The sequence below is a fragment of the Embiotoca jacksoni genome, unplaced genomic scaffold (assembly GCF_022577435.1).
Source record: "Embiotoca jacksoni isolate LCO1_2020_lvr unplaced genomic scaffold, fEmbJac1.0.p SCAF_2, whole genome shotgun sequence".
In the NCBI taxonomy this organism is placed as follows: Eukaryota; Metazoa; Chordata; class Actinopteri; family Embiotocidae; genus Embiotoca; species Embiotoca jacksoni.
Genome location: NW_027185340.1, coordinates 23,703,977 through 23,714,312, shown reverse-complemented (window position 1 = coordinate 23,714,312; position 10,336 = coordinate 23,703,977).

Below are 10,336 nucleotides of genomic sequence, written 5' to 3'. Positions count from 1 at the left end.
CATGGGCCAAAGATCTCAGGTTCCCTGCATGTCAGCCTCAGGATGGAGTGACTATTAATTAAAAAAAATTAAGAACTCAATCAATCAATTGCAAAGAGATACAAAACGACAACAAAGGCACACAAGAAACAAAATCATAAAGTGACAACTACCACAATGAGGCACAAAGAAATTATAGAGACTCAAAATGACAAAAAAAAAACTCAGTGATCACAAAAAGACATAAAATAACTTTAAGGAGACACAAAGTGTCTGCATGACACAGGTGTGTGCACGGGGATCCACGGATCCAGTGCCTCATGTCACATCATCTGTCATCAAACAACAAAATGACATGAGAGGAGTGTGAAGGTGACTTGTGTTTAAATTAAAGAAATCTACACATTTATAAAGCAGGAAACACGTGACATGAAATCTGATGTGCAAATACAGTAGTGAGTTAATAACGAAAACTTTGTAATGATTTTTAACATTTTATTTAAAATTCCAGTTAGTGTTGCAACATTTGAAGACACAACAAGCAAAGAGGAATAAGTGAGAAATGAACTGATTGAATTCTATTTTGATGCAACAGATCTAATTTCTCCACCATGTTTGAGGTGACGTGGGCTGCAGTGTTGTGATTTGTCCCGAGCTAAAGTGAAGGAGCACATGTTAACCCCTCACTGACACACGCTGCTGGATTGTCATGTATTACTCAGTGAAACAGGATGTAGAAGGAAGAGTGAAAAGGGTTTGGGTTTATTCACTCTCTCCCATTCACTTCCATTCTACCTGCACAACAGATGAATTCAGTCAGTTGCTTCCTGTTTTGTTCACTGTTAAACTTTATAGTTTGTATCACTCGCATCAGAGCTTTGACCATCAACTTGTTTTCTGTGTAAAATGTTAAACAGAAAAGGAATGAGACCGTCTTATGGAAGATCAGTTTGTGCCTTTTCCTGTTGTCGTGAAGAAGCAAGAAAACTCCAGTATTTTTTACATTTACTAAGTGGAGCGAGTACTGTTAGCAAGCACTGACATTCTCTGTGTCTGAAATCACCTCCCTATTCACTTACTCACGACTCCCTACACTTAACAAAGAAATGGAGATTTCCTACATTTGTCAATATTTCATTTTTTCATAATCTTTAATAAAAAGCACTGAATTGTGAGATTGTCAGTAGAAAGTAGTGAACAAGCTTTGGACACCATCTTTTTTGTTCCATTGTGAAAATTTCAGGGCATTACATAGTCATTCAATTTCAATAAGATAATTCAACAAAATGATGAATAGTACGTAAATGTCGTGCCCTCTGTAGAGTGTCTCTGCAGTGTTCAAATTTCATTTAAGATCGTTAGATCTTTTAATAGGACACTATTTTATATCTTTTTCATTGTGCCATGCCGGTCAGAGAAGGACAGAAAACAAACATTAATGCCTACAAATATGTATCGAATACATGAATTTACCAACATTGATGTCACAGTTTTGTCAGTACTTTCCAACTTAATATGACAATATCATTGATCCATGAACATGATCAGGACACAGTCAAGAGCTCCGGGGGCCCCTGGGTCAGAGCAAAATGTCTGTTAATATTACCAGTTTAAAAGTGACGCAGCTCAATTGGACTCCAAAGACAGGCCAAACTTTGCCAAAGAGATGCAAACTGACCTTTAAGAAAGAGACAAAAAAAACACAATTTGCTTAAAAAAAAGACCACAAAGTGAAGCCACAGCGATGTACGTGAACATACATTAAAGAAATTTAAACAACTTTTTTTTAAGACTTTAGAAGACCTGCAGATACTGTGTATAATAAGTAGGGAGGGATTTTGGACACACCTGTAGTGTTTGTTTAAGGAGCAAGCAATTATTTTATCACATTATTTATTACAATAATGAGCTCCTTCACACTAAAAAGTAAACTAAGTGCAGCACTCCAGACACATGTAACACACACCACATGTGTTATACTGACAGAAGATGTAGTGAGGGTAGCCAGGATAATCTCAGCCAACATGGAGATGTGACTCACTTGTTTTGTTAACCCTTCCCTTTGTGTGTGTTGTGGATCAGTCTGAGGAATTGAACATTTTATTGGGTGTAATTCACTTGTATCCCAAACAGCAGCCAGCTGGTCTTTACTTTTACAAATTAACTCTGAAAAATGTCTAACTGAGGCTGCTGTAAGGAAGAAACCAGAATTTAAATCCATATTAAACACAATAAAGTAATTAAAATCTCTTTTTCAAGGCAGACTTTCCGACTTGTCAGAGCAGGAAATGGCTCAAGTGTTCCATGGCAGTGTTACATGAGCCAGCATACAGCATACACAATACAAGAGCCCTGAAACTGAAGCCTTCATTCTTCATTTTTAGTTTACCTGTGCTTTCCTGACTGTCACATGTGGATACGTCCTCGGTGAATTTCAGAGGAACTTTTTTTTTTCTTGTTGAGAGCATAATAGAAGTCCTGTTGTCTGAGCACAGCCTCACATAAACAAACAATATTGTAATTATCACCCAGTGACTGTGTTCATGTAAAGACACTAACACTCATTATACAGTACTCTATACTAACACTCTGATATCTGAACTCTGGACTTTTCACAGCAGTTTGAACCATTAAACATGAATTTAGACCACAATGTTCCTCTGGAGGTTTTAATGGAGCTCCACTGTGGGGTTGGAGGGGTGTCCCTCAGGGGCCCAGCGGGGGATTAAAAATATAACCCACTGCACACATTAGCAAACAGGCTGGAAATTGCAATCTCGGTGGTCAAGTACTCACAATTCTCAAATTACTTTTACTACCAGCATCTGATATTTTGAAATAGAAAGATAAAACTGAACATATTTTCTGAAATTGAAGGTACACATGCAGTTACTTTTAGTCCTTTTATATTCTCTTTCAATCTCACTTTCCCTTCAAGTGTCAAGTACATGTTCACATCACTCACTTAAGGAAGAATACAACACTTCATTTCTCAGTATCATTTAAACTATGGGGAAATGAATAAATAGACACAGCTCATTCTATTCAGTGCAGGAGAAAAATGCTAGATGCAATAGACAGTCAAAGTGTGCAGAGCTGATTACAAGAAGAGATCTTTTTTCTTTTTTTTAAAGACATTTACCTTACATAACTTAGAATTTCTATATTTGGTTTTGTCAGTAATGAAGCATAATATAGACTACTCTGTTTTCAGTTCTCAGTAAAACAGCTCACAATAAAGAAAATTAACCACAAAAACCTGAAGCTATGGTGCTGAACTTTTACTTATAAATACAAAACGAGTTCAGGCAATGATTGAGCCAATGAATGCCTGATAGATCTCTGTATTTCACAGTTTTCACATCTGTTGAGACATTCCTGTGATAAACTGACCATCCTTTAAAGGTAGCTAATTGGCTGCATGCCAATTGGAGTGGAGGTAAAATAATTCAATAATTCAGCTGATCTATACTTCCAAACTGGTTAAAGTCGGATATTGAAAGTCGTTTTGCCAGGGTTGTGATGCCTTTTATTTCATTTATCTTCCCTTTATCTGAAATGTATCACAGCAGTGACAGAGTAGGCTACGTTGGAGCACATGACGGAAGCACGTGTCGACAGGGTTTCTGTATTCACTGACTGGCAGAAGGAAGAGACAAAAGTTTACACAACTTGGGGGCTGAACTTTACAACAAGCTGAACATCACACATCTGGCATATTATGGCAACATAAAGTTATTGATAACTTTGCTATGATAATAGCATTCATTTGGTGTCATTTTCCTGGCAACTTAGCAATAGCATTCTCTCTGCCTGTAATTCTGTTGTGGTCCTCTCCATCTCCTCCTGCAGTCGACCATGCAAAGAAGAAACCATGTAGAAACATGATCCAGAAACTCCACTTCGTTCTCTGGGTCCAGACTCATTTAAGATGGACTGAGGAGAAGTGGAAAATTGCCCTGTGGTCGAATGAATCAAAATTTTAAATCCTCCAGGCTAAAGAGGAGCGGGACCATCCACCCTGTTATCAGCGCATAGTTCAAAAGTTAGCATCCGTGACAGTATGGGGGTGTATTATTGTACATGGCATATCTGGGAATAATATATACAGGTTTTGGAGCAACATATATGCTGCCATAATTTCAATAAATTTCAAATCCCGCCCGGAGCAATGACTTTGATTACAAGGACCCCCCAGCTACTCTCATAATGTTAATCTCATCCAAAAGGAATTTAATGTATCACTGAGCACGAACAAAAAGCTGTTGCAAGTGTCTCAGTGGCCTCCAAAGGCCACTTACATGTTTGGTGTATTTGACTTGGATCAACAGCAACAACCTGTAAAAGCTGTTTACTGATTAAAACCTGGCTTGAAGTATTGAAATAAAGTTAGTCTAAATAATGGAGCAGCATAATCCAGATTGAGGAACAAACTAGAAGAGGAGACGAGTTGAACCTTCAGACCTTCTCACTAATGGCAGTAAAGTTTGTTTAACAAAACAGAGCAGCAGCATGAAACTCAGCCATCGTGCAGTGTGTGTGTGTGTGTGTGTGTGTGTGTGTGTGTGTGTAGGCGTACTTCCAATAGTTCCTGCCTACTAATTTCCAGCAGTGTTTTCACAGCTGCAGTTTCCATGAGAGGGAAGAGAAAATGTTTTCATGGATTTATTGCTATTACACCTCCTTATCCTCCTCAGCTCTCGTCCTCCCCGCTCCTCTCCAGTCTTGCCTTGTCTCCTGTCCTCCTCCCCTCCATGTTGACTGCAGCTACTGCCTGACTGAAAACACACCTGGCTCTGGCATAAGGTGAAGTCTGTTTCGGGAGGCTGAGTGGCTCTATTCATGTCCCTGAATGCTGAAACAGCAAACAGTCACACACTGAATATTTTCATATGGAGTGACCTTGCTGAAAGCAGTTAAAGCTGCTTAAAAATATTTTTCAACACTAGAGGGCAGAAAGTGGACAGAAACAGAAAGAAGCAGAATTCATATACTTATCAAGTTAAGACTACTATTAATAGGGCTGAATAATGTTCAAAAATGTTGGATATCAGTACCAATACCTTGAAGTCGATATCGCTCCCTAAACTATCCTTTTTTCTATCCCAATTTTTCTAATTTATAAAATTGAAACATTACGCATTGCAGTACAAATCCTTAGTTTCCATGTAGTTTAGAGAGGGAGAGTGCAACCCAGATTGTTTTGTAGCTAACAGATGTCCCCCCAACCTTCAAAAGCAAGCTATGGCTCCACACTACAATTTACCAGTGTTCTCTAAATGCCTCCAGCCTCCATTTACTGCAGCACATGTAACTCAGAGAGGAATGGGGCCAAAAATAAAAGAAAACAAGTAAAAGAGTAAAATAAGCCCTTCCAATGTCTGGTTTACCTAAATTGAAATCTACATATGGTAAACACTGTGGAACAATGATGCTGATGAGATTTACTTGTATATGTAAACGTAGGAAAACGAGAATGTATTTGTGTCATGGAAAGTATATAAAAGTTGACGTAGGTCAGACAAGTGCGGCCAATGCGGAAGTGCTTTAAACTGCAATACCACCGAGGTCCACGAGGGGTTGGCACCAAAATAGCCTGGATCCAGCAGACTCCCATTCAATTTCTCTCATGAAATGCAAAGTTTCCACACATCAATCGTGTCATTCACTAAAGCCACTCTTTCACATTAATTTTCTGGTGGTCCATCTGAAAATAATTCCATCACTAACTAGATTTTAGGCCCCAAAAAGCAGTATGTTGGGGGTCGTGTCTGTTTAAATGACAGGTAGCTCGCGTTCCCCCCAGCTTGTCCAAATATGGTCACTTCTGGCTCCAAAATAGCAAGATGGCGATGGCCAAAATGTCGAAACTCGAGTCCTCAGAATTGCATTTCACAAACTATAGGTGACTTCACTGTCTGTTGCCACTTGGTTTGTGTGGGTGTAGCCTTGGTATCAAAATTTGGTACCAAATAACTTTTTTGAGAGTAGACACTATCAAAGCAATTCGGTGGATGGCATAAATGTTCAGAAGTTCAGTACTCAGCCCTACACGTTAACCAAAATTAACTCCAACGCAGAAGCAGAGAGCATGATCATCCCTTTAAAGGCTAATTTATGTTAAGTGATCAGTCCAGTGTTTGCTTTAGAATTCACAGGTGTTAGAAGCATGGTTTGTTCCAATAGTTGTTATATTTTTGTCCTTTTTGGTCAGATAGCTTCTGAGATTGGTCGATGTTTTTGTCGATGTTTATGAACTTACTTCTGATATTCTCTATTTGTTTCGGCCTGTTTAATCCATTATTCTCTTGTGTTTTGGCCCTATTTCATCACATTCTCTTACAAGTCTTAGGTCGACTGTTTGGTCGAGTACTTGGTCGAGTACTTGGTTATATTTATAGCCCTTTTTCCTTTAATGTTCTCTGATATTTTATCTCTGGTTTGGTTCATGTTACTTTCCCCTTTTTATGCTTTATTCACTGGTGTTTTATGCCTGTTGGGTCCAATACTCTCTGTTGTTATAGTCTTGGTTTGGGTCGATACTTGCTGCTGTTTAGTAATAGTTTGGACAAATATTCAGTGGTGTTTTTAACCCTGGTTTGGTCCAGTGTTCAGTGAGCTGTTTTAGCCTTGCTATTACTTTGGGCCAGTATCATCTGCTGCTATAGCCCCTGGTTTTGTTTAGCCCTGGACTGGTTCCGGATTTTTCCTGTTTTGGTTTGCTATCATTTTTGTGTTTTAGACCTGGCTCAGTCCATTATTATCCGGGGATAAATCCCCTGTTTTTGTCCAATGTTCTTTGGTGTTTTAGCCCTGGTTTGATCCAGTATTTGCTGGTCTTTAGTGCTAATTTGGTCCAATACTCACAGGTGTTAATAGTCACGTTAAGCCCAATGTTCTCTTTAGTTTACCGTTTTGGTCCAATAAATGCTGTTTGTTGTTTTAGCTGTTAAGTATTAGATAAGCGTTTCCCATGCTGGGTCACACGGAGCTCCAGCCAGCCTGCGCTCTATTCACTTCTACCCCAGCTCCTCTGACTCTGGCTGGGCTTTCTCTGACAGCCACTAGGGCCCTGGCTGGAGCTACATTATCTGTATCAAGAAACAAAATATGCATCTAATTTGGAAAAACAAACTTTGTTTCTTAATTTCTGCTGAAATGAAATAGTTGAAATGCACACAGAGACACTTTTGCAGGAGTTTCTCTTGTGTGTTAATTGTTGTGATCAGGTGTTTAAAAGTTTGCATCTGTTAATCCGTGTACAGAGTCACGGGAATCCCTGCCCTCCGACTCCAACACGCGCAGCCAAATCTCCAACCGTCCAACACAGAAAGTGATTTTAGTCTGACTTCATCATCCAAATAAATACACGCAGGACAACCAGGTTGGTTCCCACAATGCCTCAGCCAGTGTTTGTCCAACTTGCTGCTCCATTTCACATAATGAAACAATAGAACGCACCCTCAGTAAGTGGTTCCAGTGGTTTATGGAGCAGTGCTGCGTCAATGCTGACCTCCAACTGCCCACAAAACAGAAAGAGAGGGGAGGTGGGGGGGAGAAAAGGAGGAAGAGAGAGAGCTAAACAGAAATTTCCTGGTCAAATAACACTGAAGTGGAAATTACATAAGGTCATTTAGGTAATTACAGCACCAGAGAACATTTTAAGTATTGGTTGTTTTACTGAGAGGTTCCACTTTGTAAGACTTTACATTTCTTACTGCACTACGTTTGTCTGAATTGCATAAATGTATAATAAAAGATAGATGGAGTTGGAACTGTTCAACAGTATAACCCAGTAGATTTGGTTTTACCTGACAACACGTTGGTATATCAAGTGAATTTCAAATAATGCTGCTGTTTTAAATGATTTTGTTAGTTTCTTACAAAGTCGTAATCATGTATTATTTGGTTGTATGAATGTAATGGTCAGTCGATCAGTTAGTCCACTACTTTGGTCCAGACTTTAATCTCTTTATTGGATGAATTGCTTTAAAATCTGGTGCAAACATTCCCGTTCCCCTGAGGATGATTCTTGTTGACTTCAGTTTATCTCCCGCCACCTTAAGATCGACATGTATAGTTTTGAATGAATTGTCTCAACACACACTGGATGGACTGCAATGAAATAATTTTCCTCAAGCACCTTTTTTCAAGGTCATTTTGTTTAATTAGCTAATGTCTTCATGCTTAGATTCTAAACTAAGATGGTGGGCATGGCAAACAAAGTATAGCTAACAACAGTATTTAGCTCAAACTGCCTAAAGGGACAGGCCTTACAGCAGGCAACTGTGACGTCACCCGTTGGATTGTGAGGGGCCGTTCTAAAGCCTCGAGTTTGGATTTTGGCCGTCGCCATGTTGCTATTTTGGAGCCAGAAGAGACCATATTTGGATGAGGTGGGAGGAGCGAGTGATGAGTCTGACTCAATCTGATTGGGAACCTGAGGACACGAGGCCCGCCCATCTATAGCAGAACCCTGACTGCACCACAGCCCTGTCAATCAAACCAACACGCCCCCAAACATACTGCTTTTTTCTAATTGTTGATAGGAGTATTTTCAGATGAACTGCCAGAAAACTTATAGGAAGGACTGACTTTAGCAAATGATACCAAAATGACTTGTGGGAATAGTTAATCAACTTTGTATTTCATGGGAGAAGTTGAATGGGAGTCGACGGAGCCTTTTTGGAGGCAGCCCCTAGTGGCCCTCAGTGGTTTTGCAGTTTAAGGCACTCCCATGCAGGCCTAATTTTTCAAACTTGGAAGCTCTGTCCACTTTTAGATACAGTCTGTAGTGCAGCCTCACACAGCAGCTAGCATGACTGCAAGTCTTGTTTTTACCTACACAATCATCATGTATGCTGCTTTCTGCAAGAAGAAAAGCTCCTCACAGTCAGCCATGTTAATTATTTACATTTGGTGTCATAGAACGCTTCAAGCTCAGAGTTCCTTATTTTCAGTTTGAAATTTCTGATCTCCAGGTTCAATCCATCCCACCATAATGTTAACATGGCCTGAGGTTCTCAGTCGGGACTCTGTAGAAGGACCAATGTGAAACTGGCCAGTTCCAAGTTGACTTAATCACACAACAAATAGAGTGAAAGAGTCTCAAAACCTTTCTTTTCATCTCCAGCTGGGCCCAGTGGGCAACAGCTTTGAATTCCATGTGAACAGACTAAATATTGTGTTTAGGAGGTTATTACTTAAGTACCTGCCTGTATTTTGTATCTGCTGCTTCATACCACAGTAGACAGGTTTAACTAACCATCACAACAGTCTGACACATTTCAATGCTGTCAGTAATGTGCTAAAAACTCACTTCTCACCGGTCTGTTTGCTTGTAACATTGATAAACCACTCAGACTCGTCGAGTACTCCCCGTTTCTGCAGAGAAGAGCAACAGCGACACCTGCTGGTTCTACTGGAAACACACAACCATTAAAAACCATTAGACAGCTACAGAAACTGAGTCTTATCTCTATCTGAACTACCAAACTAAGTCCTCATAAGCACAGCATCAATTCCACAATTTGTTCTTCACAGTAAAAGAGAAACAAATACAGTGAAGTCAGAATAATCTATTAAATTAGCTTGGAAAATGTAGCAGCCCTCCTCTAAATCCAAACATCCACCTTAAAGAGTATAGACTCTCCGTGTTTGGGGTCACAGACATTCCCAGCATGCATCACATGCAGGCAGTCAGTCCCTCCAATAAACAAGGCATCCTGAGCTCATTTCTGACTTGTTATAAACCCTGTGTGAACACATTTCAGCTCACAAATCCACTTCTGGTTTATCTCCTGTTCTTCACAACTGTCTTCCAGAGGAACAGCAGTGACATCTGCTGGTCCAAAGTAGGAATAACTTGAAAAATGTCAGTAACTGCTTCATGTTTGGTGACATAAAAATACATTAAAATGATATCCACTCCTTCTGTTCCCATGAAAAATCCAGAATCTAAAAGCAAATACATTCTATTGATAATGATTGTGCTCTGGAGTTCATGCAGGTGAATCCTGCTGCAACATTCAGGTGTTACGTGCATCATCGCAACAGTTTCAATGTTTGTTTTAAGTCAGCAAAACTGCCAAAAGGGTCCCAGCTTCTCAAATGTGATGATTCACTGCTTTCATTGCTCTTACATTATAATAAATTCGGTATTTTGTAGGTTTATTTGGTATTTAAATGAAAAAAGGCATCTGCTAACATTACTCTGGGATGCTGTGATTAGTTGTTTTTTTTTTTTCAGTTTTCTGATAAAGAGCAAACAATCAAGCAAATCATGGTATTTGGATTCTAACTAATAAAGTAAATAGTAATTCGTTGTCGCCCTATACAACTTTCCAAGTGAAGTAAA